Below are 27,593 nucleotides of genomic sequence, written 5' to 3' on the forward strand. Positions count from 1 at the left end.
CTACTAGCATGCTAACCCGATATCTTTCCACCAATGTTATGCACCCCTTACTCCCCAGTCCCAAGGGTACCTACCACTGTCATACTGTTTTGTTTTTTCTCTGCACAGGTAACACTTCTTTGTAGACTGGATGCTGATTTGGTTTGCTGGTGATATCTGAAATTAGAATCTCATTTAATTGTCTCAGTATGAGTTACTGACCTACCAATATTTTTAAACTTAACATGATCCTCACTAAATTTGCAATTTTCCATGCAAGGAAGCATAAGTAATTGTTAAATATGTGCTGTCTTTTTTGTTGACTGCATTTCAAGCAATTTTGAAATATAAATTAAAAAGTAGGTTGTTTTTCCTTGTGGGGATTGGAAAATAAACTATATAAATAGAAGTTTGAAGCGTGATACCATAAAGTATGATATTCTAACAAGGAAAATGGCCAGTTTTCAAGCAGTTTTTATCACCGGGTTTAATGACTCAGACTTTGTCAGTTATCAAGAACACAGCCTCACAAAGAGAGACAGAAAATATGACTGAATTTCCCACGTTTATTGTTTTGGATCCCATTCCAACAACTGGCCATCAAACCAAGGTTTGCTTGCAAGAGTCTTGTTTCACCCTGCTTCCAAAATAAGACACTTCAAATGTTGAAGACATCGGAGATAATTAATCAGAAAGAATTCTAAACATGCAATTAATTTAGGGAGCTAAAACAATTTTGATAGATTTGACTCTCTCCAGTTTTGAGATACTGAGAGGGGACCAGCTGTTGATGGCCTTCTGAATTACATTCTTCATAAATCTCACACTGAGAGTAATTGTTTCTTGCAGGTCAGCCATGTAATGTCACTTCCAAGTTGTTGGTGTCATTAAGATCCCATCTGAAATTGAATCAAGAAATGGAGTTATGAAAACAGAATTTATTTGGGGTAAGACTTGAAGGTTTCAGACAGTTTATCTTATAACAAGAGAAACTATAAGATGTGTTGATCACAGACAGTGAAAGAAGGGGTGGCAACATTCCATTATATCAATGGCTCTATCTTCTTTGTAAGAAGTGACAAGAAATGTAGTACCGAGAACTCCTGGTTGCATGAAAGCACCAATAAATCTGCTTGCTGTGGGGAACAGGCTGAGCGGAATTAGTTTCTGAGTTTAGTACTTTTAACAGGTGGAGCAGCAAAACCCAAGAAAGAAAAATGATTTAATCAAAGAAAAATGGCAGATTTGGGGTTGTATCCATTAAAGTCATTCTGTTCGCACAAGGTATTCCACCTGCACAAGGGGACTTCCTCTCTCTCCTCCTCCTCCTGTGCCCCCCTGTGCCCCCCAAGTCTACCCTAGAGGGTTGGGGAAAAACCCAGTACATATTTAGGGAGAGGAGAGGCTGCCTCATTGTGCAAGCAGAAAACCTTGTGCTAAACAGGACAACGTAGCTGTATAGAACCCATAGTTACTTTGTTGTCCTGTATTCTCTTTCACACCCTCATTTATACACTTCCAAATGATCTCCCATTCCCTTCTTGTCAACTTTTAAACATTGTCCCATATATTATAGGGTTGCCATAGTTCAAAAAGTCACCAGGACATCCCCAAAGTTGTTGAGCCTTTTAAAAGAAAAAATACCAAAGATGAGACAAAGCGCCACATTTCAGAAATTCACCCAAGATGTCATTTCTGCCTCTGAAACCCTGGTAATGTCTGGGAAAATCTGGGTGTATCGCAGCCCTAATTTATGATAGCTCTGTTCCCTATTGTATATGTGGGAGTTTTGGTGAGTTGAGAAATGGCATGTATCCTGTTTGATGATGCAGGTGCAGGTGCACAGGAAAGGTGATCAGTCAGGTGCTGATCAAATAATGTGTGTTGTAGTAGCCTGATTCCTCACTGGGTTCACTAGTGCCACAACTTAATAACATAGAGCCCAAACAAGGAGATCTGCAATGATTACAGTGCACTAGCACTGTCAATAACAGGGGTCAACTTTGTGATCACTCACTTCTGCCTAAGCAAGGGTGCTCTGACATGGCCTTCAGCAATGTGCTGACTGTCCCCACCCATCTGGCATTGACATCTGCCATGCACTAATTTCCAATCCACCTCAAAGTAAACAGTACAATAGTGCCCCCCCAAAAGCATCCTTCACCCACTTCTCCCAATTTGTTAAGGAGGGTCCTAAACTGTGCTGACTAGGGGTAGCTGCTGGGATTATATAGCCCCTCTTAAGCTCTACCCTTATGCAGGAGAAGCTGGAGATATAGTGTATATCTGCACACCAACTTTTGTGTATCTTGCCCCCCTCTAGAGTTGGAAGCAACACCACACTCTCTGGGTTGGAGAAAAGGAGAAGAATTGTTTTCTGACGAAAACTAAATCAGCCATACAGGGTGGGGAAATGGTTTCAGGTGATCCAGTGTGAATTGGTGGGGGATTTTTAACTCCCCCAGGAATGCTGCCATTGAAATACCAGCCTATCTGCTTGGGTAAGGTCCTTTTGTAATGACAAATGCCATATTTGCTGAGCCATTTTGTCCATCTCCTATGTGAGAGCAACCTGTTATATGTTACAAGTTGATCATAGCCAATATACTTATAAAATACCTTTTCACCTCAATTTTTCAGAACCAAGGTCTGGTCACAAAGCTGCAACTCCCCCCCCCCCCCTCACCATCATTTCCATTTTGATTTCTGGGCTCTTAAATATTGCAGTGCATAAACTGCTTGCCTATGTCACAGTTTTCTGTTCCCACCATTCAATTTTGTTATTATTTTTCTTGCAGCTGAGGCATTCATAAGAGAGATTGCACATATAAAAAAATTGTTTTGTGTGCATTTGTGTGTTTTACTTAATGGAAAGTTCAGCAGTTAAATGTAACCTCCTTTCTCGTCCTTGAAGATTCCTCCTGACAAGTGTATATAGGGAAAAACAGATTGCCTGGACAGCGGTCTAATGAATGCCAAAAAAGCCTAGAGCGGTTTCATGGTCTCACCCTAATCCAGATAAGAGATCTGCATCCACGTGCTGCTATAGAAAGCTGACTACTCATCTCCAGTGAGACACATTTTTCAAGATCATGCAATGTGATATGCATAAATGCAAACTTGCAAAAAGATAAATGCAAACTTGGGATGAAAGTTACTGGAAAAGATAAAATCCCCAATCCATTTGCCCCTTTTATTTAATCATGCACTGAGCACAGTATTTCATCAAAATCCCTTATAGTTAAATCATGTAATAGATTAACTGGAGACTCTGTTCAGAAAATGTTTCTTAAAATGCCAACCAGTGCTGACCTGTAAGCCAAATTTCTGGCTAACCTAAAAGTTTTGATGCATATGATGCTCCTTCTTTCCATGGGATGCCTATCTGAATATATATCTTCTTGTGAAGCAGCATCAGCCTGCCTGCCAATCAAGAGTGGTGGATTCTCTGTTTCCCATAGTACTTGTCCACTTGTGGACAGTTTCTTGCCCTTTTGTGAGTGGGGTGATTGCCCAAAATAGATGGCCTCATTTCACAGAAAGGGGGATATATGTATTTTGAGGTTTGTAATTGTGAAGCTTCTGCTTTATATTAAAAGATTCAGTATCCAACAACAACAGCATCTCTCTAATGTATGGCACAGAACATCTGGATGTGGGTTAAATAGGTATTTCCCCCCCTCCCAAACCAAAAACAATATTGCCCGTTTTCTATGTTCAGAGTAGTTGCAGTAGCATAAATATTAGATGGCAGCCCCTCTCTTCCACATTTCTTTCCATATCAGAAGAGTGCTCTTCTTTATGTTGTAGGCAGGCTGGAGGGAACTAGGTACAGACAGAAGAAAATTGTGTTGAAGCAAAAGCTTAGGGATACAAAGAATTTGTGCAGCAACACACCTGCCAAAGAATTGCTTGGACTATGGAGGTGTGAAAATGGGGTGATCAGTGCTGATCAATGGTGGCAGGAACCAACTGACAACCTTTTTGGGAATCTCCTATATCTGACCAGTGCATTACAGGGCTTGATTGTTATGTCCATGGAATCTGGCTTGTTGTGCAATGACCCAGAAAACTGGAAAATACTGTAAAGGCAGTCCAACTTTAAAAGTATCAATGCATTTCTTATGCTTCTGTGTTGCTAATGGGGATGGGATCATGGGTTAGGGAGCTCTGGTTGGCTGCTGCATCAGCTGCAAAGCTGAAGTCTAGGTACTGTTGTGCTAGAAATCCAAGTAACTTTGGACTGTGGTTAATTTACTAAATACAAAGAACTATGATGTCAGGATTATGTTTGAGTTGCTTTGGCTTAACTAGTTTGTGGGTTGAGTTGGCAGCCCCTTAACTTAAACAGAGGAAAGGCAGACTAAACCTTGCTCAATAATTAACTCTGCTTGGTACAGCTTTGCGAGGCTTCATTTCCAGTTGCTGCAGAGCTGGGAAAATATTTCCAGGATGACAGTCTGAATAAAATGGTAATACTGCCATTGAATGGAACTAATACAATTGTTAGCTGGCAGAATGATATGCCCTGTCATGATGGAGATCTACTACAGCAGAGACAGTGCAACTCTGATAGGATATTTAAACATTATGCAGTCTCTCAAAATGCCTACCATTGAAAGAAATGGATTTTATGTGCTTTCAAACTGTGTTTAGTGGAACTGAATCAATACCACTACTGTCCATTAAATCAAGACGGCCCTTGATTTCGCATTTTCTGCCTTCCCTTTAATTTTATCACTCCATTCTTTCCCCATAGGCTCCGGTAGCTGACCATTGAAACTGAGCATTTAGGAAAGTTTTTCACACTTGGCATCAAGAGACAACGTCGAGTTCCTGAGCTCATTTCATTTGTGACTCTTGAAAGCTCGCAGTCAAGTCATGCCTCTTCAGCATGAAGCTCCAAGGAATTGCTCAGATAAAGCACTGAGAGGAGAGGGAAGCTGAAAGAGAGTTTGAAAAAAGCAAGGAGGACTAGAAGGGGATACAAGCAACACAGAAGCAGCAGTCAGTGTAATCTTCAAAGAAAAGACGTGGGAATCTCGTGGTACATAGCAAAAATCTAAAGGAAAACAAAAGGTAACATTTTGGTGTTCACCTTACCTTCAAAAGGCAGTCTACAGAGGCACTGGAGGGAAAAGTGCTTGAAGCAAGGCTGGCCTCAGAGACTCCACGATATTTGAAAGATGGAGATTGTGATGAATAACAAGGCTGCTCTCTCTTTCTCTTCTCCATTTTCAGACAATCAGTCTGGGATAGAATGACTTTATGTTTGTAAAGTACTTGTGGAAATGCTTCTTTATTAGACATGGCTTTGTTCCCCCCTGGAGGGTTTGATTCAGATTGGGGCTAGCAGTTACAATCCAAAGCATCCTTCCTCCTGCACACATGGGAAGGAGGGAACGCTTGCAAGAGGGTGAGACATTCTTTTTTCTGTTCAGGTTAAAACCCAACCTGGTGAGTAACTTGGTGGAGGGATAATTGTTGCTATCCATCCATCTCAAGAGACAATGGAGTGTGCCTCTGGGGTGGGCGGTGAAGTCAAACCACTGCATTAGCAGTTCCAAAGTGATTTCCTGGGGGGGGGGGAGGAAGCCTGGGCATTGTGTATGGAAATCCTGATCTGCCCAGATGACAAGACACCTTGCCCTCCACCTTGCTGATGTGGTCCAAGGGAAAGCAGAGCAATATGTTTGGCACCAGGTTGGAGGCAGGTTGCACCCACTATTGATCTCATCTGTTCAATCTACCAGAGCCTATCTTTACATGCAGGGGAAGTCCCTAACTCACTAAGGGTTTGAGACGCATCAGCTACCCTCACCTGGTTTAGCCAGTAAGTGAAAACCATTTCTCAGGGCGGGGCATCTTTTGCATGCTGACAGCATCTAGGAGCCATTGGTGAGAGCTGAGTTCAGGGAAGGGACCAAAGGTGGGGCATGATGTGTCCCTCACTAAAGACATCACCCCTCCCCTGACACCACAATTTTAAGCTCCACTGCTGAAGCTTGTTTTGTGAGCCAAGGAGTTACAAAGCTTGGTGATCTGGGCAGTCTTTATGAAAATAATATTCAAGATGCAAATAACCAAAACAAGCTCATGTGCCCCATCCATGTAATTTTCTATGAAGTACCTTCAAGCTGTGTGTTCCTGATCCATGATACTAAAATAAGGCTTTGTTGGTGTCTGCATTAATTGCATCTCTCTCTAAACTGCTATTCTTCTTATGTTCTCCTCCCATTATTCTAGCATACAGAAGTACTTACTGATTTGCATAAAAAGCGAGGCCTGTTTTATTAGAACTATGGTTAAAATTCATTCTGCGGCAATATATGCTATATTCACATGCTATGAAACATCACACTGGTGGCAGGAAATCTGGTTGCTGTCAGTTTCTGGCAAGAGGAGCTGTTGCTGGTTAAGCCACCAAAGCATGTAAGCCAATCCTGCAACTTACCATTCTGTGCTTAAAATAAGCATGTGTGCTTATCTTGAAGCACTTTGAATATTTCCCACCCTTGAAATGCTTCCCACAAATTCTCCACTTCCAAATAGAGGAGTGAGATTGTTGGAAGACTTACTCAGTAGCCGTAAAATTCCAGTGGCATCAGCCAGTGGTTTCTAGCAAGCCACCAACCGCAGTGGCACAATGAGTCAGTGTGTCTGGCTGCTAACCAGAAGGCTGGTGGTTCGAGCCCACCCAGGGACAGCTGTTGGGAGGATTCCTGCATTGCTGGAGGTTGGAATAGATGACCCTCAGGGTGCCTTCCAACTCTACAATTCTATGATAGACAATGATTCATGATCCATGAGAGTGAACTGCACAGTATATCTCATGCCCTAAGACTGCTACAATTGAAGCTTCCCCAGCATCCCTAGCTGCAGCACATCTGATTTAGCAGTAGAACTTTTCAAAGCATCAGAAAGCACCATTAGGAGGGGTCCTAACTTATTATCTCATCAGGCCTTGGATTCTGGAGTGATACTCAATTGTACTCTGGCTGAAATTCTACTTTTTGTAAAGCTGCCATATGACCTGGGATTGATTTCAAATTTGACCTGCCTTATCCAGAACATTTTTATTTTATTTTTTGGCTTGCAAGGACAAAAAACACACAACAAACAACCTGGCAGAAGTAGGAGCCTTAAGCAAGCACACACACAACATTTAAGTGAAGATGAGCCTACAGATAAAGTTATTACCAAGGACATTCGGGCTGTTGTTAGTAAGCTCTTTACATATGTCTGGAGCCAGACTGTCCTCTGACTTCAGGAGTCATCTCATCAATAAATGAACATAGTGCATTTCCAATTGAAATTTGAGAGAACATTTAAAAAGGTGTATGGAATGTGGGGAAATACACACACAAGAGAGAGAGAGAGAGAGAGAGAGAGAGAGAGAGAGAGAGAGAGAGAGAGAGAGAGAGAGCTTTTGAATAGCTGAAAGAACTACTACATACAAAACTCATAAATTGTAGATTACTATTGATTTTTTTTACTCTCTTTTCGTTTCAAATGGGATTGAAAAACTGCCCCCGATTTTGCTTTTCGTACTGAGCTGACTAGTTCTCAAAGTGTTGATGAAGTTTCTCAAAGCCCAATTCTTACTCTAGCTGGCCTAAGCTATTTCAAACCCTTTGGTAGCATGTAAATTGAGTGGCGGTCCATTGATTTTTGCATTGGACCACATTATTAACCAGTGCAATTAGCCATTGCTCTGTTAATAGTTCTGCTGCTTGATGGTCCTGACTGTGTCAGATATACTGTGAACAAAAAATGGGCTTCTAATAGTTTTGTTTTTTTTAAATCACAAATCTCAATCCAGCAGCTCCAGAGCACATGAAACTCTGGGCAAGCAGAACATCCTCATTTATGTCAGTGTTGGGGAATGTTTTCCTGACATTGTAATTAATGGGGGAAATTCTGCTGCCACAAGATTTCATCTGCACATCATACCGGTAGCCATATGGAACTGTGGATCACATTCATTCCCTTTAAAGGAAAATGTATTTCCCCTGGTATACATCCATCCAAAATGTAATATAGTCGGAAAGAACTAAAAGATTATCACATTCAGCACACCCTGCGACACAGCAAGACTATCCATTCACTAATTCCTAAGGCAGAAAACAGGTGAATGGGGGGGGGATGTGAATGAAGAGCAAAGAGACCTAGATAATGCAGATGTTCATTGACCACAAGATTTGCCTCGTATCTGTAGCAATGAAGGAGTGTCTCCACTCCCATCTCTCAGCCCAGACACTGCGCTCCTCCTCCGAGGGTTTTCTGGTGGTTTCCTGATTCTGAGAAGTGAAGTTACAGGGAACCAGGCAGAAGGCCTTGTGAAATGCCCTCGCATCAGATGTCAAGGAAATACACAACTTTTAGAAGACATCTGAAGGCACCCTTGTATTGGGAAGTTTTTAATGTTTGACATTTTACTATGTTTTTATATGCACTGTAAGCCATCCAGAGTGGGTGGGGTATAACAACAACAACAACAACAACAACAACAACAACAACAACCCAACCTGTGTTTTGGATGTATTCTGTGTCATTCCAGTTCAATTTGTTATTTGGATACAAATGTGATGTGACTAAAATGGCTATAGCTTCCCCCCCCCCAAAAAAAAATAAGTGGATGAAATTCACAGGCAAAGGATCCCCTACCGAGTACATTAAGTTTGCCAGATTTTGGACAGATCCATTCAGGGAAACTTTATATATTTGTATATATTTTAAACCCTCTAATATTTTAATTTCCTGGCAGAAATGGATTCAAATTTCAAGCATGGTAGCCCCTTCTAAGGAGATTATGCCTGCCAAAGTTCTGGAAGATAAAATACAGTGATTCTTATGCAAGTGAAGACTTTAATGCAGCACTCTTTCTGTTCCGCTGCAGTTATTTTGTCTTGATGTCACTCTGGCAAAATTTTACATAATTAATTGTGATGTCATTACATTACTCCACCTCATTCGCTTCAACGCAAAAGAAATGTAATGCAAATTTGGTGGTGGTAGTGGTGGGGAGAGGTCATTTACAGTGTGAAAGCAAGAAGAGAGAATACTGATATTTGCTGAGTTGATTTCCATCCCATCATATCCCCATGGACCATTGCAGAGCAGGATGGGGGGAAGAGATGAAGACTTCATCTCTTTGGAAATGGAGAGGGAGGTTTGCTCTATCCTATGAGACATGGGATGTTCTTTCAGGGATCAATGGATTCTCTTCCGAATGGCTCTGGGGAACTCACTATTTCTCAAGTATAATAATCAACCCCATGGGATTGTTTTGATGACAGAATGGGAAACACCTACATGTTCCATATATATATAATAACATCACAGAAAGTGACAATTCTTTTGCTGTGATGGACATCTGCTTTCTGATAGCTTTGTGACTGAACAAATGCATCTCCCAGGTACAGCAACCATCTGACCAGATGGTTAGTCTGACCAGAAGAAAAGAGCGGGATTTGCCTTCCCCTCTCAACATTTGCCTTAATAGCTTTCCTTGTTTCTCTCGGTGCATTTTGAATAACCTTGAGATACTCTGCTGACTGACATTAGGCCATGACAGCCATTCCCGCACGAAATCAGCCTGCTTTTTTTGGGGCTGACTTTAACATGCTCCATTGAACTTCAGTAAACAAGTCCATTTATGTGCCTGACATAACTTGGGAAACCTGTACATTTAAAAAGAAAATGAACTCAAGAGTAGTCCCTGCTCTCCACAATAATATGAGCACATTTCTTCTCACTTTCCTCACACTAATATATTTCTCTTCATATGGCAGGTATTTTCTTTGTAACTCTGCTCCATAATAGATTGTAGCTCATTTTAATAATAATTAAGGACCTGAAATGTCACTCTTGGCAAGTAGGTAACTCCCCCCTTTCTCAGATTGGGTCTCTGACATCCATGCCTTCAACGCGATTATTGTAAGGAGATTGCTATGAGACTGACCTTGAACACTCCTTAGAATCTGATGAAGCATGCAGCTACTGCCATCAGGGAACGCATTACACCAGTGTTCCCAAGTTATTTATTTCTAAAAAGTTTATCCCACCTATTTTTCCATTGGGACGTAGAGTAGCTAACAAACAGTAATAAAACAAAAGGGAATAAAATGAACACAATCCCTAAGAAACTCCAGTATACACTCAGATTAATCCAACCAGCAATATCCAACCCATTTAACAAATCCCAGCAGCACATGTGTAACAGAAAGCAGAGTCAGAATAAATTTCATAATTAACTAAAGGCAATCTTCAACAGCTGCCTGAGGCAGTATAGTAGTGGATCTCACTCCACAAAGTGTAGGTCCATAGGTTAGGTGCCACAAGCAAAAGGCTCTGCCTAGTTCACACCAGTCTAATTTCCTGAGCTCAAGGAATTTATAGCAGATGGAATAAGGGTTTGGGCTACCTTATTTAAAGGAGTGCTAATTCCCACTCCCCATCACACACACACACACACACACACACACACACACACACACACACACGTGTGTGTGTGTGTGTGTGTGTGTACCTTTTAAAGAAGCCTAGCACATCCCAACCTTTAGGTGTGTCCTGCTGGGGGCATCCAGAATGCTTATGGGAATATAGAAACCATTCTGCACTCTGGATGCACAAAGGGGGGGGGGAAGCAATCATTTAAAAGTTTAAACACTGGTACAGTGTTACAGCTGTTCTAAGAGCAGTGGTTTGCATTTGTCACTCCTGAAAACATACAATCACCAATTATAGAATAGTTGAACACACACATACACACACACACACACACACACACACACACACACACACACACTATCAATGCAGAAGAGAAATATATAATCTAGAAATGTAGATCCTCATATTAAAATGTCATTTAGAAAAGCACACTATCCACATGAGACAGGAACAGAATCAGTAAGAACATTGATCTGTATTACCAATTGCCACCATGTGAATCTGAGCAGTAACAGATGGACTAGCTGGAGACAGAGATATTTATGGTGTAACTGATAAGCAGACAGGTGCAAGGTCATTGTGTAATAAAAGCTTTCATTTTTCCCAAGTGGTAAACTTTTATAGGAATAAACTTCATAAATAGAAAAGTTTAGAGTAAAAGAGTAGTGTACCATCTTCTTAGGATGGGTATAACAAATAGTGTAATATGAACCATAGAAACTAGTTTTAGGCTGCAAACTTATAGCTCCTTGGAGGACAATCTCAGGGGCTATAGGAAACATTACATCTCCTACTTTGACATGGATGCAGGGTTCTGATGCTGGAGGAGATTAGATGTTGGATGCCCACATCCCATCACTGTAGAAACTTCCTATGTTCTTGCCCTACCAACGTAAGAGATCCAGTGTCAGGAGGACCAAAAAGCGGTGAATTTCAGGGGTGGTTTGGGGGCATGTTAGGGAAGGTCATAGAAGTGGCTTAGATAAAAAGCATTCTCAGCCACACACTATATATTCTAGCTGAGTTCATATTATTGTGGTTTTGAATTTTCTTGGAAATTGTCCTGTTAGATAGACGTTGTGATAACTGTTTTCCAATCATTTCAACAACACATACCTCTCACACCGTCTTGGGTACCATTTTCGATCAAGTCCAGCATCCCAATTCTCTGGTTGGTTCCATGACCAACTGTTCTAGAAATTATACCTCTTTGTCATAACTGGAATATACATTTGTCTAATCTGTGTGAGGTTAATTGGCATCCTAGTAACATCCTGTACTTTGGATGCCTTTGGAGATTTCATTCTCCATCTCAAGGTCATCAAGGCCATTTTGGGAGCATCAGGGGGCAACAGCATGTTCCCAGTACTAAATTATTCTTGGGAGTTGGTATTTATCACTCACAGACATTCTGTGGAGGAGTCTGCCCCTTTGGTGATTTCAAACTGGAACTCTATGATTTCTCTGACATATCGAGTTATCTTTCCTCCAGTAGGTCCTTTCCAATCCTTCCTGCCCTGTTTGTATCCAACTGGTTCTGTACATTGCACTATGCTTTTTTAAACAATGCACAATTCTATTCAAAGAGTGATAGCTGAAAGTTATAGAGAAAAGTTATAACTTCTTAAAAGTCTTATAACTTTTAAAAAGTAATTCCATGGAAATTCCCTTTGACCCAGCCTGGCCTACAGCTGAAAACAAAACAATTGTGTGTTGTTGTTTTTATTTTATTTTAAAAAAGATGATAGATAGTTAGATGATAGATAAAAATGTGCAATAAATGCGCAAGAAAATGAGGCAAATGCATGTAATGTTAGCAACTTCTGTACATAATCTCTGAGGAAACTCTTTTGTGGCAGTCTCCCTGAGATCAATGGAAACCAGACCCTTCTTTCATTCTGTCAAGCACAGTTTTCTTAAAAAAGTAAAAAAGAACCATTATTAATTTATTTATAAAATTATATATATACACTCTCATAAAATATCAGGGCAATATACAGAAATATAAAAAACACACACACCATTAAAAGCAGTACAGAACAATCATTAAAATGGCTGTCTACTGTTTTCTAGTTCAGATCCTAACAATAAAATACATGAAAATGCTTTCATAAGTGTGGGCTAAAGGTAAAAATGAAAAGGCATGGTGGCCTGTTGTGCTAACTCAAGATACAAATTATTCTGTTAGTGTGATGGAAAGCACAGACTGATGCAATTCTTCCAATGGCTAATTTGGTTCTTTTTTTATTTCTTAAAAAAGAACAATCTAACACTATAAAATAATTTCCTTCCTGTCAGTCTTGTTCTCGTAACATTACCATACTTCTGTTCTCTTCCCTGCAAATTCTTTCCATAGCTGTAAATAGTATATTTCATTCCCTTTGACAGTAGTTTTTCTATTAAACTTGAATAATTTACTTTTATTGTCAGATGGATGCAAAATTAAGCTGCTTTATGAAATTGCAATAATATATCCCTAGTGTTATTGGATCATTTCAATTTCCTTTTTAGTCAACACTGAGTAATAATTGCATGGTATCAATTCCTTTAACAAATACTGATGGGCGAGCTCACCACAGCTTGCCTTGTAATGAATTCATTTTTACTCTAGTTTTTTAAAGAAAAAAAGTGGGGAGAGAGAGTGTGGGTATTGGCTTTCTAAGCTTTTCCCAAGAAAGTCTAGAGAAAAATAAGCCTTGAGGAGGTTGCTCTCAGCCTTCCTTGCCAATTCTTCTAAGCACATTTACCCTTCTTATTGGGAGAGAGGGAGTAATGAGTAGCACTGATTGGATCAGGGGTAGGCAACCTCAGGCCCGTGGGCCAGATGCGGCCCAATCACCTTCTCAATCCGGCCCACGGATGGTCCGGGGATTAGCGTGTTTGTACACAAGTAGAATGTGTCCTTTTCTTTAAATTGCATCTCTGGGTTATTTGTATGGCCTGGGTTATTTGTATGGCCTGCCTAGGGTTTTTACATGAGTAGAATGTGTGCTTTTATTTAAAATGCATCTCTGGGTTATTTATGGGGTATAGGAATTCGTTCATCCCCCCCCCAAAGTATAGTCTGGTCCACCACATGGTCTGAGGGACGGTGGGCCGGGCCACGGCTTGGATACCGGAAAAGCCTTACAATGGGGGGCACGGTTCAATACTATTGGAGTTTTCCTGTAGTGTCCTGCAGGGTTCAACCTTGTCCCCCATGCTATTTCACAACTCTCTGTAGCCACTAAGGACTGTCATAAGGAGATATGAAGTGAAGTGTCACCAATATGCAGATGATAGGTAAAAGGTAAAGGGACCCCTGACCATTAGGTCCAGTCGTGACCGACTCTGGGGTTGTGGGACTCATCTCGCGTTATTGGCAGAGGGAGCCAGCGTACAGCTTCCAGGTCATGTGGTCAGCATGACAAAGCCACTTCTGGCGAACCAGAGCAGCACACAGAAACGCCGTTTATCTTCCCGCTGTAGCGGTACCTATTTATCTACTTGCACTTTGACATGCTTTCGAACTGCTAGGTTGGCAGGAGCTGGGACCAAGCAACGGGAGCTCACTCTGTTGCGGGGATTTGAACCACTGACCTTCTGATCAGGAAGCCCTAGGCTCTGTGGTTTAACCCACAGTGTCACCCGTGTCCCTTCAGGTACTGATACATGGGTAAAAAATGTATGAAAGGAGTCGATAGGTACACGTCAGTGTATGTTGCATTACTAGTCATTTCCTGAGACTTGTGTTATATGAGAATGATAGAGCATTTATTTTTATTCCGCCTTACCTCCAAGGAGCAAAGGGAAACATATGAAGTTCTCCAGCTATAGTCATACCAAATGCATGTTAAGATCAACCTCGTTTATGCACATAACTCTTTTAATATGCAGAGTAGTTTTCAAGTTTTATCATATCTTTATAACCGCATGTTGAAGTAGGTCAGTATAATTCCGCTTTTTTGCTGATGAGGCAATGATGCTGAGATTAGCCTAATGCTACCTAATAAGTCAATGGCTCTGATGGAATTTAAACCCACATTTCCAGCTACATTTCCATTACGCTACACAAGTGTGTAATAAAGATGCCCCCTCCTTGTATTGGAGACCATTGCTGACTAGACTTGACCACATTAAATCTACCTCAAATTTTCCCCCAACTAATTCCAAATGTACAGGGAGCTTGATGGTTCTTGACATGAAATAGTCTTTTTAAGTATCGTGCTTTGCAAGTTATCCTCATGATATCTATTAACATTAATGGGAGTTGCATAACTACTGTAAATCCTCAACAAGATTCTAAAATTACTCCTAAGTGGTAACTAACGGCAAATATTATGACCTGGCAGATTAAGCATATGAGGAGAAAGAAGACTAGACTCATTTTATTCTTTAAAAATCAAGTGTATGCAATATTATTATTTTACAATATGCTGGCTGTGTCTGCCAGTGAGCACATAAGCAGTCTTGGAATGGTTTTTTTTTTCTTAAGTGGCCTAATTATCAGAATAAAAAGGCCTTAGGGAGTAGGCCTAGCTCTTTCGAGGTCACTGAGTAAAATTTAGGATCCTAATGAGAAGAAATAAGTTGAGAGGGATTAGCAAGGCTTTCCATTCTAGAGCAATGTGTTCTATTCTGCTTAAGAATCTATAAGAGACTTTCTGCATTGTCTGTGGCAATTAGGCAAGCAATCAGCACTTAAGCTCAGCCATTACAGTTGCTCCTTTTCTTGAGTCATTCAGTATTAAACAGAATTAGTTCTGGTTTATAATGGTTTTTTTAATAGATCAGACTCAAAAAAGAAATAGAATATGTTTACCTACAGTTGAAATGCCTGACTCTCATGTAACCCTACCCCACATATATTTGTCTGCTAACGTGCCCCCCCCTCCATGTGTTTACCACAGACACCCTGGGCATTTCAAAGATGTGCAGTGGGCAGCATTCATTTTTAAAAACCACAAACATAACAACATAAACTACAACATAAAAAACAGCACTGCAGTAAATGAGAAAAAGAAGGTGAGCTCAAAGCTTCTCTGACAGCAAGTTCATATTATCAAAAGGGAATAATATGTTGTACATTGAACAACAGTTCAGACCTCTATTACAGTTTGATACTGCATAGCCACAAGTTGATATGCAGTTAATGGGTTAAGAAGTTCCTAGGTTTTTTTCTAACTCCAGCAGCGGGGAACCTCTGGACCTTCAAATGTTGGACTTTAAGTCCTATCACCCCCAGCCATATGCTGTGCTGGCTGGAACTACTGGGAGTTGGCGTTCAACAACACCTTTAGGTGAACAGGTTAGCCACCCCTCCTCTAAGCAATTCTGTAAGGTTGTCCTTTCAACAATATGTTTGTCACTTGGCATTACATATCCAGAAAACCTTTTGTAATAGCAATCTAGTATTTTAAAAACCTGACCTTTCCTGATTGCCTTTCAGTATTGTAATAGCTGCTAATCTATTTCTATGGCTATAAAGTTCAAAATTTGGAATACCCGATCCTCCCCTTTCCCAATATCACATGCAGTTTTCTGATTAACTCTTGGAAGGTGGAAGTTGTTTCCCACAAAGCTAGAAACTGTAGTTTGCCATCAAAAATATGATCAAACCTTGAGTTGTATACATTTGACCAGGAATACAATAAGAAATGTGAATGAAAATATGTAATCAACCTATTATTGATGAACGAAAAAAAAGTGTAGCTCAATAAACTATCAATTTACAAAAAATATGAAACTTTGGCCAAGTGTATTTTGACTTTCAAATCTTTAAAAATAAAATTATGCAACTGCATTTATCAGCCCCTTTTCTTTACCTCTTGGTAATCACAACTAGTGCCCACAGATCTGGAATTAAAGGCAATGGTTTTATTTTACAGAACAGAAATTTCATCTTGGATCTGCCCCATGGGGAAAAATACTGTATGGTTAATTACTGAGAAGCATGCTCAAAGAGTTAAGGTTACTCACCATTTGATGACTGCAGTAAGTAATGTAGCTAAAATTGAGAAATGGGGAGTATGCATTTCCCCAGTTCAAAAGTACTGACCTTACTGTAAGAAGCACAAGGAGGTATAGAAGGATCTTAAATTCAGTTCACCACATTTCTGCAGGAATTTGTGATTTTTAAAAAGAATCCTTATGAAAATTCCTCAGCATTTAGTGCACATTTCTTCTAATAAAACATTTTGTATGCAGTCTTGACTAACATACACATTTTTGCAATGTGTACATTAATATAATGCAACGTGTTCTCCTAATATAATGTATTTTAGTAAATTTGCACCAATATATTCATTCACATTTCTCCCTAATTAATGCCCTTTATGTAACCATTGTTTGGTGGGGGAATTTCATTGCAAAATTTGGGTGAGTTTGAAGTATAGATGTGCTTTTGTTCTCATGTAGTTTTGGAAAGTGTGAATTTTATAGATTCATATCCAAATGTGAACTAAATTAAATTTCTTCCCCACCCCTAAACAAGTGCTCAGAAGTTGGCCCCGAATTATAAGTAGTTTGCTTGGATCACCAAGCTAGCCCAACACATCATCCACCTTATCTCTTTCCACCTGAAACTTAAATTGTGCAAGTCACAATAAGGTCTGCTACCATGGTCTTCATTAGGTATCATCATTGTGGGTATTGGCTATTGTATTGGCAGTCATTTCTATGGACCTGGGAAGTAATACAAAATTGCAATTCCAAGGACAACCAGACCTAATCCAAGGGCCTAATCAAAGCTGCAGTGATAACTCTTTTGACTGCAACTACCAAGAGTATTTCAAGAATGGGAATGGGAAGGGGTCTCATAAGTTGGCTGAAGTGGAATGAGAGCTCCAGAGCTCATTATGTTTGGAAATGGCATCCTTAGGAGCACAATGAGTTCTGGAGCTCATAACTGGCAAAAATAGGTTGATTTGGGTCCCACCTTGGATTCAATTCTGAGTTCATTCCAAATCAAGTCCACAGAAGCTGAAACATCACTAGTTGCAAGCAGTTCTACAAACAGCATACCATGACACTTCAAGAAACCCAGCTTCTAAAGTCTACCGATTCCTGCTCAAAGACAGGTTGTATTCAAGACGTGGAAAAATTACTGTTCCTATCAAGGCTGAACAGACAGAAATATTTACCACTTCTGAAAGGGCACCTGCTAGTTGTCAACTTTCATCACAAGTTTCTTTGTTGTGCTGTCAGTAGTGGTGTTTTTTATGCTTCCCGTCTTGAATCGTAAAGCAACTGTCTAGAGACAATGCTGAGAGCACTTGCTTCCTAATCTTGATCCTAGCCTTACAAAATGTAGTTCTTGGGTATATGAAATGTGTGGTGCCATGGTGAAACACAGACATTTTATTAATTATAGCAAGAAATAACAGACCCATATACTTTGCTGTAGGGATGACAATGGCCTGAGGCAACGATATGGCCAGATTTGATCTTTTCAACAATGTTAAGATTTCTGCTGACAAATCTGGAACATTCAACACACACACACAAGCCATCTCATTTATCTTGATTGATAACACATGAGCCCCACAGCATAGAGATAACAGTCTCAAGGTAATTTGTCTCATATTTCCGGAACCCAAGAAATACTGCACATCCTCTTCACATATATTAATTTTATCCAAATTCACTGAATATCCAGATGTGTGCTCAATTATTTCAATTGGTTGACATTCTCTACAGACTGAAATGTTCCTGTGATTTCTTTGTCAAAAGCATAGGCCTGTTATAAATATTACATATCATTAGCTGCTGCTTTCTTGTGAGTCTCTTCATCCAAGTACCACAAATGGGGATATTGCTCAGGCGGTAACTTGGAGCTTCCCCATTGGTTCCTGGAGACATCTACTCATGTTCCTGTCTCAACCCTGACACACATTCTGATCACAGTTCTACAGGAGAGGACACCTACACTTCAGAACTTATTCCTCCAATTATATATGAGACAAGCACCTTCTCTCCTGTCTTTTCAGTGTCTAATAAAGATGATCCTCTTTCAGCAAGCGTACCATAGTTGGTCTCTATATGGGATTTGAACTACTTCCATGCATGTGCTGTTGTTTCAAATGTTCTGTGTGTATATGAATGTAGGATATATGAATATATAGAGAGGTGGGTTTTTAATATCTATATCTGTATCTATATTTATATCTATATCTATCTATAATACAATTTTTCTAACTGTTAAAAAAATGTAACTCTATCAAATATGTCTCTATCATATTGTAAATCACTCCAGTATGCCACATGGAAAGTGATGCATAAATAAAATAAAAATAATAAGTGTCCACAGTTTATTACCATGTAATGTAATCATTACCAGCCTGCACTGTGGGACAGGGACCATGTAACCTGCCTTTCCACATGGTGACAGGTCCTCAAACATCACAGCAACACCCTGGGATGAACTTGCAGAAAACCACTGGTGTAAAGCCTGGAGCATCCAGGAGTTTTCTTAATGGACAGACTGGCATTTCAAGGACTGTCTGGGATGATGTCATCTTTCTGTATGTCTGATATTGGACACACAGAATTAGATGGGTAACTGATAGCTGTTGTTGTTTGACTTAACTTACCCCCACCCCAAAAGCCAATAACTGAGCTGCCAGTTGACTTCTGCACTTCCACCACCAATCAAAATCTCAAATGCCCCTGGGAGGGGAAATAACATTGTTTCGCTTCCCTGCATGTGGACAAGCTTTTCTTTTTTCCCATACAAATGTCATTGGAAAGGAAATGGAAATAATATGACTTCCCTTCCTGGAGCATTTGAGGCTGGTGCTTGCACACACAGCACAGCAGATAGTCTGATACTCAGCTGGAGGATAGCCCAGTTGGTAGAGCATGGACAAAAAAAAACTGCATTGCAGGGAGCTGGACTAGATGACCTTTGTAGTCCCTTCCTTTGTAGTCCCTGTGATTCTTTTTTGGTTTGCCTTTGACATAATAAAGTTAAGGGGGAAAAGCAGGGAGAGATGGAGCCCATTGTAGCTATCTCATCTTGTAGTAAGAATTCCCCACTACCCAAAGTGAATTGTACACATCATATTTGCAGGGTGAGGAATGTAATGATTATTTAGTGAAGTCTATGAGTTGGAAAGAAATTGATTTTGGAACAGGATTTGTTTAACTGGATAGGAACTTAATAGCGGATAATGGGCAAATTAAGTGAAGTCCTGATTTGAGTGATCTGGAGTGGGATGCAAATATTCATTTGGACAGGAAATTAATAGACTCCCATAAATGGGGGGAAAATAAATTGTATGAATTATTTCTCAATGTGTATATGTACATATAAATTATCATATGTTAATTCTATGCAAATTTTGGCCTCTTTTTTTCAGCAGTTCATATCATTTTTTCAGGTGATGTGCGGCCACCTTAGAGATGCCTAAAGAGTACTATGTTGTTGCTGATTAGCTGACAAATGTTTAGGTTCTATATTTCTAATTTGAAATTCAAACTCAGAGCCTCATATTAAGAGACTTCCCTAATTAGCTAATGTCTTGTATTTTAATGAACCAAATCCTTTATTAACTAAGGCTTTGGGAATCCTGCCAAGACTGCTGGAGGAAAAGCTTCCAGCTGGAGAGATCATCTCCTGAAAATTCTGTTCTCATTTTGTGCTCTGTTTTCTTTGCTTTATATTTGGCTTTAATTGATTAATTTTAAAAGTGCAAACCATCTTCTAAAGACCAATAAACAGATGCACTTTGTAAGAAAATATGGATGGAGAAGGAAATACTCCAGATTCAGATCATCAAGAAAATTATCTTCTAAATAAGATTTTATCTAAGCTAAAGAAACACACACTTCCATCCAAACCTCAGTTCAGAATGGAACCCTTATTTCTGATGGCTTGGGGTTTTTCTTGGTGTAGTCTCAGAAAAATGTGGGGTTTCCCCAAGAGTTCTCTGAAACCTTAGATAACCTGCAACATTCCAAATACTTCTCTAGCAGCCTTCTACTGTCTCCATATATCCCTGCTGCTAGTTACCCTCCCCACGGTTATAAGCCCCTGCCCTTAACAAAGGCAGAGTTGCTCCTTGCCATTTATCAAACTCAAAAACCTAGGAGGCAAAGTTCCCAAGGAAATGATCTCTGGGAACTGTAGTTTGCCATAGGGCCATGGGCATTCATCTTTCTTATTGGGGTGCAAAAAGGGCATGCAGGAAGAGCTACAGGAGTCATGCTGTGAAGAACAACCCTCTTCCCTGGGATCTCACTTATGACTTATCTATGTGAGATACCCATGAGGAATGTCAACTCTACTGTATTAATTAGGGGTGCTAGGGCAAGGTATTTGTAACAGGAGTGATTAAGCGGTATACCTGTAAGAGTTCTGAAACAACAATAATTAACCATTTTATATTCCTACTTGATATGATCAACAAACTGCTTAGTGTTCCTTCCCTATGTTCTCATCATTAAGTTCCTACTTGTGTCTTCCTAAGGCTCTAGACATGGGTGCAGAGTGATGAAGCTTCATCTTGATATATGAACTTTGTTATCTTTTGGGGGGTTATATATGATAGTGGATTGCTGTGATTTACTACTGAGTTAGACTCCAATCCTCTGTTGGACTGAAGTGGGGGGTTGGGCAGAAGAGATGGTGGAAGGAAAGGAGTCATTTTGGGCTTTCCAATGACTGCATTTACTTCAGTAGAAGTGGGGTATTAAAAAATACTGTGGTGTTGAATGTGATGTATGTTAATTGCACTGATGCAATTAACATGTATGTTTTATATTATTTTAATAGCAGCTACATTACAGCATAAATGGCCTTGGGACCATAAGAAGGGGGAGGGGGAGTTTAATTCCTTCTCTCCTAGCATCAAATCCCCCCCCCATCCAACAAAATTAATTGCATTTCAAATTTAGCTCTTTTGCCCCCTCTTTTGAAGCCATAATGCTATACCATTGTAGAGAACTTGTTCAACCTCAGAGTAACTGCAGATTTCTGCCAAAACCCTACCTATTCATTGCCTCTTTTTCCCACTTGAAAAATGTGGTGTGCCACCAGCATTGCAGTTATGGCAACGTTGCATAATGTTGACCCAATGGTAACCTTGTGTTACTGTAAATCCATCACAACCATGTATTGATTTAGTGGCTTGCCAATCTTGAGCCAGCAAGAAGGTATAACCTGCGGGCATTATGAAACTGAAATATCTAAACCGTTGCCCTTATAAACATTGCTGTGGATGTGGCCCACCCAACTTGGAAGCCTTGATTCCCTCGAACTTGAAATGACACTCCTGTTGGCTTTGTAGATGTAGCGAGCCGCCTAACCCAGCAGACTGTGCGGAAAGCATTACATAATATGAGATAGTTTTATTTTACTGCTGGGAACATACTGAAGTACTACAGACAGGCACTTGATGTGAAACTGCCCTAAGAGCATCTTCCAGATGTCTCCAGGGCTCTTGTGTACAGAGGCTGCTCCGTCAGCTCTTAGTTCATTTCAGCTCATCACACAGGGCCTGTGCAATGTTAACACTCTGCACCACAGCCTGATGAAGGCAGTGCCTGATGATGGACAGGTTGAAGTCACAACTGCAGGCCTGCCCTTGCATTTTGATTGCTGTCTTACTGTTCACACTGGGGCTTCAAGCTTTTTTAAAAAAATAGAGAGAGAAGGAAAGAAACAAACACTGATCAAGATACCAGGCCATTGCACAGAATTGCAGTAAGTTTATCAGTGTAAAGATGTCCTAGAATGAACTTCCTTGCAGCAAACCCTCTCTTTTTGATGAAAAATGTCATCAGTCCATTCAACAAGAAGCAAAAAGAAGAGTGAAACAGAATAATCTGCCTATTATTTCAGTACCAGTGATATGTTTAATGCTGAAAGAGCACCAGTGTTTTCTGTAGTTTATATTTGTGTTTATTAGTTAAATATTTAGGGCTGGAGATGGATAACTCAAATTGAGCACAAAAAGAGTTTTGAATGTGTGTGCTTTTTTGTTAGTTGATGGGGTCATCTGATGCTAATGCCCACTTGTTTACTGAATCTACATTCATTTCCAATTCTGAATTTGATGCTGGGGCACAGTTCAAAGACCACAGATGCTTCACATGGCATCACATAAAATAATCCTCAACAGCCCTTCTCTGTAGTTGAAATAATTTGATACAATTCATTTACAACACTGTACTCCTTATTCAAAGCGTCCATTTAAATTCTGTCATGTCTGTGTCTTGGATTTGATGAAGTCATAATAAAGAAGGAATCCCAACATGAAATAAAGTATTCTCTTTGACCACTGTTACATGTAAGTTGTGGTTTCAAGCATTCGTAGGTTGAAATAAGTTATCGTTCCACAAAAATCAATGTGACTTACAATGTAAGTGCACCTTTTGAAGAGGTTGTGCATTTGCTTCTTGCAGATCTTCCTAGATTTTTACTCAGCTGCAATTATGGGTGTATAGCTGGTGTGCCTGAGTGGTTTATTTTTTAACACCCTGCAGTTACATCTTTTTTTGCTGGGTATGACAAAAATGTGATTCCCCTATGTCAGCTAGATTTTAGTAACTCCAAAACAACAGAGTCTGCTTCCATGTAGTAAAGCTTCTGAATACCAATTTCTGGAAATAGCAGGAGGGGAGAGTGCTCTTGTGCTCTAGGGCCCTGCTTGTGAGCTTCCCAGAAGCCTCTGTTTGTCCCTTGTGAGAACAGGATTCTGCACTAGATGGACTATTGACTTGATCCAGCAGAATCTTCTTGCGTTCTTATGTCTTGTAGCAATGTAAGAGGTTGATATACTTATATTGACTCAAGTGCTTATGGAATAGAGCCCAGGGTCACCAAGTGAGCTTCATGGCTGAGTGGGGATTCAAGCCCTCCTCTCCCAGGTCCCAGTCCAACACTTCTACCTTATGACACTGGTTCTCTGGTACATAAACATTGTATTTAATATCCATATTGCTTTTTAATTGCATTCAATTGGTTCTTTTATTTCTGATTTATTCCATAGAATTCAAAGGTATCCAAGGTACCCCAAAAAGCTATCAGGGAGTCATTTTTTTGTGTGCGACACAAGCTACAGATTTTGACTTTAGGGACTTTTTCTTTCCTGGCATATTCTGTCCTGGGTGCAAAGATCTGAAAAGTAGAGCTCTGTGCGCATTTCTTATCTTTCCTGCATCAGAAAAGTTACTTTCAGGGGCCTTCAAGGTTTCACCCAATATCTTGTTAGAACGTTATATTTTCTCTGTAAGGTTTCCGCTTTGCAGAAGTTTGAGCACAGTCATCTTTGAACCCCTTTCCTACTGGCTCTTCAACATCCTTCTTAACAAACTGTACTCTTAGATCAGCTGGAGTGGTAGGTTCCCTTCATGTTAGTTTTATCCATGTGAGGGACTCTTGACAAAGTTGCCAGAACTTGAAATACATTGCTGTGGAAAACCTGCTTGCTGTCTTCTTCAGTAAACATTATTTCTCTGATAAAAGCTAAATACAGCCTCGGTGACTAAGCAGGTCCCTTTTATTTTGTCAGATGATGGGAGGCCACAATATTTTTGAAAGGACATGAAAGGGAATGTTTCAGTGAAAATGAGGCTTGCGTTTCCAAGCAGTGAATTTTGATGTGCTTTGATGAGCTACCCGCCAATAACTGAAATGAAGGCACCACAAAGCAAAGAAGATAATTGTAATGGTTTAATGGCTGGGCCAGGGAGGTGATCAATGCCTCTTTATGAGACGGGGTGGTCCCTTCCTGTTTGAAGGAAGCAGTGGTAAAGAAACCTTCCCTGGATTCAGAAAGCCTAACTACTGGCCATTTGCTAATATCTCTTTCCTGAGCAAGGTACTGGAGTGAATGGTTGCAGACCAAATCCAGGCACTTTTGGAAGAAACTGATTTTCTGGATCCATTTCAATCAGGGTTTAGGCCTGGTTTTGGCACAGAAACTGCTTTGGACACCCTGTATGATGACCTCTGTCAAGAGAGAGACAAAGGGAAACATGTCCCTGTTAATTCTTCTTGACCTCTCAGCAGCTTTCAATACCATCAACCGTGGTTTCCTCCTAGAGCGACTCTCCGAACTAGGGGTGGGTAGCACCACTTTGTGGTGGCTCCAGTCCTATTTGGATGGTTGTTCCCAGAGGGTGTTACATGGGGATTGCTTTTCAGCCCTGTGGAAACTTCAATGATTTTGTTTTGTGAACCGTCCTGAGACCCCCAGGTATAGGGAGGTATATAAATTCAATAAATAAAATAAATAAATAAATAAATAAATAAATAAATAAATAAATAGAATGAAACCACAAGAAACTCACATTAATGTGAGTGGAATGTATTGCATTAACACAATGGCATAAAAGCAACATAGGCCTCATCTGCACTAAATATTTAAAGCTATATCATACCACTTTAAACAACCATGCTTTCTCTCAAAGAATCCTGGGGAAAATGGTTTGTAAAGGGAACTTAAGAGTTGTTAGGAGATCCTTATTCCCCTCACAGAGCTACAATTCTCATAGTTTTTTTAAAAAAACAATCAATCCATTTTCTCACTGATCACTGAGAATTCTTTAGAGGAAGCCATGACTGTTAAAATGGTTTGATAGGTCCGCCCACCTGTTTTGGTGGGTGGTGTTGCGGCCAGGCATCCGGACCCCTGCAGTGATCCAATGTGGGGGCAGGGAGTTGACGTCCCCCTCATGTTGTCCCAGTTGCATGAGCGGCACTGGGTGGGACAATGCCCAGTGTGGGACAATGCCCAGGTAGGGAGAGTGGTCACAGAAGTTTAACCATGGCACAGCTTTCTTACCCTTTTGCTGGATCTCCCAACCTACCCACCCTCTTTTCATGCTTTGCTCTGACACGACCTGGCTATGGACAAATGTTGGCCGCCATATTGTTGGGACTGGGTAGGAATTCTTTCCACTTGGCAAATTGGCCTCGAAGCAACCGTCACAACTTTGTAAGGTTAGGTATTGGGTAAGCCTTTATTTGGATGGAGGGGAGGTTGTAGCTTCCACTTGCCCCTCCTCATTAAGGGTATCCTGTTAAAGGAATCCGGGGGTGTGGATCCTGTCCAATGCCCGGATGTGGGCTCGGGCCATGTCACAACCCCAAAGGGTGCCTCTATTTGATGTAAGTTATAGGGGTCCCCCTATTGGTGGTTTACCCTTAGATGGACTCTCTACAGACGGGCTGGAGTCAAGATATAGCCTGGCTTCACCCAGTGCCTAAGCCAAACTTCTCACATGTGCAACCAATAAAGTTGTGGCCTATTTGAACCCAGAAACCTAAATATTTGTTTCCGTTTTTAAATCACTAGGGAACTGCAGACCACGGGGCCTTGGCACGCAATGTTTTAAATGTATAGTGCAGGTGGGGCCATACAGAATCTAGAATGGACGCTCTCCAAGCTGTTTTTATCAACATGTATCTACTTTTTAAATTTTTTTTAATTTAAAAACTCAACTTGGAACCTAGCCAACACAGCTGTCTACTACTTCATTCCTACCATGCCCGTATTAGACTATTTTTGCCTTCAAGAATAATCAAAAGCCATCAGTAATAACTTTTAGAATCTGAAGGCAAGACAGAAACACTTGTTTTTATCCTCCCTGCCCCATATATGTCAAGGACCACTTGGTCATTAAACAGTGGTGTCATCATGATATAGCTTTCAGAAAAAAATATGTGCTTTTTCTTTTCTTTTCTAAAACAACCACTCATGTTGCTTGTAATTTGCTTTCATTAATCTCTTTTTTTACCTTTATTCATCAATAACTTTATTCTTGCAATGTCAATTAGTTATACAATCAAAATTATATGATTTTATAGTATTCAAGTAAGCCCCCCCTCCAGTATTAAGTCAATTTTACTGTTTATTTCATTCACTAAAACAATTACTAGCTAGGTTGCAGTAACTAAATATCTATATAGTTGCAGTGCAAACTGAAGTGATGGAGGAGGCTGTTTTTCGCCTTCATCTCCTGCCCTCCTGGGATCAAGCCAGTAGAGCAGAAGGTCATTTATTTCCACTTGATGACATGACTAAATATGACTAATATATCCCAAGTTTGGGGACACCAGTAACCCAGGAGGACTTTGGATCCTTCGGACCCTTCCCAGAATGCTGTTGGAACGCCTCCATTTTGGCGCTACCAATGTTAGGTGCTTAGAACTGGAGGAGCCAGTGATGACAGGGAAGGAAGCTATTTTTCTCATGTCAAAGAAATCTACTCTGTAGCCCAGGACTGTGGCAAGCAAGCAGGACCAGCTCACCCATGATATGAACTGAAGCAGCCACCTGGGGTAGCAGAATATTGTGGAGGTGGTACCCCTATGGGTGCCCTGGCCACCTCAGCAAGCACCATCAGGATTGTGCAGTGGAAGCAGCAGTGAGATGTCACTGGAAGCCGCTGCCACACCACACAGCCCCTGTAAGCAAGGCTTCGGCAGCGGGAGGTGACACCTTCTCATTTTGCCTCAGTCAGTGAAACAGGACAGGCCACTCCTGCTGTGGCTCCCACAACAAATTTCCAAAGACCAATAGACTGTATGCTTAATTTCTAAAGTAAGGTAAAGGTAAAGGGACCCCTGACCATTAGGTCCAGTCGTGACCGACTCTGGGTTTGCGCGCTCATCTCGCATTATTGGCCGAGGGAGCTGGCGTATAGCTTCCAGGTCATGTGGCCCGCATGACAAAGCCGCTTCTGGCAAACCAGAGCAGCACATGGAAACGCCGTTTACCTTCCCGCTGTAGTGGTTCCTATTTATCTACTTGCATTTTGACGTGCTTTCGAACTGCTAGGTGGGCAGGAGCTGGGGCCGAGCAACGGGAGCTCACCCCGTCACAGGGATTCGAACCACCGACCTTCTGATCAGCAAGCCCTAGGCTCAGTGGTTTAACCACAGCGCCACCTGGGTCCCCAATTTCTAAAGTATTGACACCCAAATAGTATTGACACAGTGAGAAGGGAAAGCAGGAAAGGGGATAAGAATAAAACAAAACTTTTTTGAATTAAAAAGGATAAGGGAACCTGCATTCCATAGGTTCATCCTGTGATTGAATTTAATTGAGGTAAAAATAACTTTGTATATTATTACAGCTTTCTGGACCACAAGGGAAGTCAATTTTCTGGTAGTCACCTTGAATTCATCCTGTGTTATAAAGTTAACCAGCTCTTTAACCAAACCAATTGTTCTA

General features: G+C 40.6%; 1 long non-coding RNA gene across 1 annotated transcript in view; it reads right to left on the reverse strand.

Annotated features, from left to right (window-relative positions):
• Positions 1–448: 448 nt before the first annotated feature.
• Positions 449–27,593, reverse strand: part of LOC148684834 (uncharacterized) — a 101,447-nt gene continuing 74,302 nt past the window's right edge. The window contains exon 2 of the long non-coding RNA XR_015951463.1: positions 449–878. This is a non-coding gene — a long non-coding RNA (uncharacterized LOC148684834). The remainder of the gene's footprint in view (positions 879–27,593) is intronic.

Source organism: Zootoca vivipara, chromosome 8 (assembly GCF_965207765.1).
Source record: "Zootoca vivipara chromosome 8, rZooViv2.hap1.1, whole genome shotgun sequence".
Classification (NCBI taxonomy): domain Eukaryota; kingdom Metazoa; phylum Chordata; class Lepidosauria; order Squamata; family Lacertidae; genus Zootoca; species Zootoca vivipara.